The following is a 4141-nucleotide window of genomic DNA, read 5'->3' as shown; positions in this document are numbered from 1 at the left end:
TACTGAAATATTGTCTGGCATCTACTGATATGGAAATGATAACCCATATCAGCGTTAGAGGTGCGTTGTGTGATGATTTACATTGCAGTTTAAGTTACTGAGTCTAAATGCTTAGGAATATCCGCTTCTTAAAAGCAAAAACTCTGATGACGTTAGAGATTTTGAACTGGTCTTGGTATATGAAAGGTTTTGAAACGATTTGATATGTTATTATTTTGCGTTGATATTTCTTAAGAGAAGTTCTAACAATAAGAGAAGAAAATCTCACTTTTATAACAAGTGTCAATAGTCTATTTTTATATATTATTTTAACCTGATCTGAAATTATATTTTAAAAATGAATTATTGCCATTTTGACTTGTATGATTTTCACGGCACGTGCGTGAAGTGTGCCTTATGCGGAAAATACCAGAACAATGGATTTTCGCGGAAATACATTACATTTTGTGAATCGAAGTGAATCCAACTGGTTTTGTTTCTTAACTAACTATAAAATTTTACGCATGCACCATGAGATACATTCACTTGTGTGTAAATGTAACGCAAACGAGAAATCCACCCTACCAAGCCAAACTCTTTATTCTCTTCATTAATCTTTGCCTACTCACAGTGCCGATGAATTTTACTGATATCCCATGAAAAAATGCCTAAAGCCAAATTTTCAAAATGTATAAATTCCATGAAGGACAGGATATAAAATTTGTTGCTTTAAGCATTGGCACGTCCAAATCCACGTACCAACAAGGAAAAATAACAAAACTCGAATCAATTAAATTTTTACTCTGACAAAGCAAAAAAAAAACCAAAAAAAAAAAAATAAATAAATACAATAAAATGAAATTTCATTTTCCAACACAAAAGAACCATCAAACCAAATAAAGCAGAAACCAACAACAAAGTATCCCGTGCTGGGGTCGAACGAAACATCTGCTCCTGCTGGAATCACTCAGCGCAAGCGCAATCAACCTAACAGGCACTGGTAGTAACCCCCGATTTTGGTTTCAGTCATGTATCCTTGCTGTCAGTTCAGTCACTCAGTCACTCAGACAGTCAGTTGAGCACAGTTATTTAGTTGAAAATGTCCTTTGGCTTTGACTCAGCTGCATAATTTTAATGCCGAATACTTTTTAATAACTACGTACAGAGCCTTTTGTTGTGCGCGTACATACATTAATGTGTATATGAATTTTGTTTTTGTTATTATCAAAAAGTTGTAGATATATGTGCCGTTATTTAATAGGTTTTAATGCTCTTAGGTGTAGTTTTGCCAAGGTATATGCACACAATGAGCACCCTCTTTTGTGCTATCGGTGCACCGTTTGCATTTCTGATTAAATCAAAGCTTATCCCTGAAGTGGATCAGAACTGAAATTTTTATTTTGAATGGGGTGGTTTGTTTCATAGCACTTTGGACAGTTCTGTATCTCATATTGAACCAAATAATTAAAGTTTGTAATCTGACTGAATCGAAAATTAGATTCCAATCTTTGCTATAAAAAAATTAAAAATAAACTCTAGTAAATGTTGTGTGCAATATGAATATAAATATGATTTTGATCCTTTATAAAAAATTGAAAAGTTTTGTTTGGTACAGTGGGGCAAACTTACGAAATCAAGTTTTATAATTTTATATCATATAAAGAATTACAAAATGTATAATATGGTATTAACACATTGTATTGATTTAGCACACTATACAATATTTAAATAAGCTTAAAATAATAAACTATAAGTTTAATAAGTTTAAAATTTAATGTAGTATTTAATTAATTTTTTTGAATTAAATATAGGGAAAACAAGTTCCAAAATCAAGAGGTGATGACGGAAACTTTTCCCACATTTGCAACATTTGAATATATTTTAAAAAAGTTTACTGTCTTTAGAATAAGGTGTTATCGGGTTTATCTCTCATTATAGTCAGGAAAATATTATGCACACATTTTAAACATCTTTTATTTTATTAATAATTTAGATGTCTTTCCTCCTACTCATTTTGCATAAGCCACACCCACAGTTGCCACTTGAAAATTTTTTCCTGTACCAAAATTGGTTTCAAAAGGTACCATTTCTGTAAAAAAAGGTCCAAAATTTTCTTGGTACCAATTTTGGTACTAAAGTACCGTAAGTGGCAACCGTTGCCACACCAGCGGTTGCAGAAAATAATAATTTATTTTAAAAATAAATGAAAGCACTGATGAATAGGTTAAAATATACTATCTTTAATCAAAAATCAATCCAATAATTGATTTTAGATTTAAAATAATATTGGTATGAAACAATTCCTTCTAAATAAAGCGAAAATGGGGATCGCTGCAATTACTAAATAATTCTTTAAATTATATTAAAATTATGTACAATTAATAGATATGCTCTATTAGTCCTTATATAGATTATTCATGAGCTCACTTTAAGAAAGTGCTATTAGATAGCATTTTCATGCCTTGTTCGGAAAAATTTAATTTCGTAAAAAATCTGGTATCATTTTCCTTTCAGCGAAATGAACTTGTTTTTTTTCCATACAAAACTCAGTTTTAAGGTTTGAACGATATTAGGGAAAATGGCACTAGATTCATTAAAACGATGACAGATATTAAGGGACCTTTCAAATGCAACTATGCGAAAGGTAAATTGTAAGGTAAAGATAAATTAAGTGGTTACCTTAACTTATCTTTAATTTTAATAAATTCTTGGTAAGATTTAATGTTGAGAAATGAATAAATTAATTTATTTTAATAAATGTGACGTTTCTGGTTTTAATGAAATCGAAAAATATTTGAGGTAGTGCAAATTTTTATTGAATTTTGCATGTAGGAGACAACAAACTGAAAAATGGATATTATTTTAAGGAGAATGAAAATAATAATTTAATACCTGAAATCCACTAAATCAAATAAACAATTATGATGCCTCGTTTATACTTTTATAATAATCTTGTAAAATCCAGCTACTAACGGTAATTGGACATGTAATTTTACAAGTGTAGTCGTTTTAATTGTAATTAATACAAAAAAAACATATAATTTTCCTTAATTTGTCAGGAATTTATGTAATCACTCGAATTAATCTTAGATTTCGCATTTTTTACGAAATTAAGGAAATTTGTCTGAACACAGTATTTTCATTACATTCATAAAAATATTAAACACACATTTAAGATATCTTTTATTTTATTAGAAATACAGATATGTTTCGCCCTACCGATTTTAAATAAGCCACACCAACAGTTATAGCAAATATATAAACAATTTAAAAGTAACTGAAAGTACTGACGAATAGGTTAAAATATACTACCTTTAAGCAAAAATCAATCCAATAATTGATTTTAGATTTAAAATAGTATCGGTATGAAATAATTTCTTGCGAATAAGGCAATAATGGGGAACGCTGCAATTACTATATAGTTCTTTAAATTATATTAAAATTATGTACAATTATATGATATGCTCAGGTATTCCTTATATAGATTACTTATGAGCTCACTTTAAGAAAGTGCTATTAGATGGCATTTTTATGCTTTGCTCGAAAACTAATTAATTTAAATTGTTTTAATCTTAATAATTACACTTACGTTGTGATATTCCTTATATGTAGTTTAATTAATTGCAATCTAGGTGTTATATACCGTTCACAAACGAAGTGAAAATTTACAATATGTCCCACTGTAATCAATATCTAACAATAATTAAAATTTTTGAAATTACAATTATAAAATGGCTTTGATCAAATAAGAATTGTAGGGCACCCATCGTTAAATAATTATTTTAATTGCATTCCCCTTGGGTTCAACTATTTTTGCAACATATTCAAAACATAAAAAACAAAACCCTTAAAGTTTTGTTTTTTCATTATTTTGCATGTTAACATATGAAATAATGCAGGCAAAAATTTTTATATAAATAATGGATGTCTGCACGCGCAAAATGTCCTTGATAAAGGATTTAATAGAGCATTTATGTATTATACGCGAGCCAGCACAAATAATAAATTAATTTTATGCAAATTCCACGAAATATGTAAAAGTGCAATCAACATGGACTATTGTTACTAGTGTTGTTGGGTTATTTCAACTATCAAAAGTTACGATAACATCTCTGCAACAACTCTACAACAACTCATAATTTGCCACAAAAAAGGGATTAAA

This window comes from Teleopsis dalmanni, chromosome 1 (genome assembly GCF_002237135.1).
Source record: "Teleopsis dalmanni isolate 2A chromosome 1, ASM223713v2, whole genome shotgun sequence".
NCBI classification, from domain to species: Eukaryota; Metazoa; Arthropoda; class Insecta; order Diptera; family Diopsidae; genus Teleopsis; species Teleopsis dalmanni.
The sequence above is the reverse complement of the archived record's forward strand: the minus strand, read 5'-3'. Positions refer to the sequence as shown.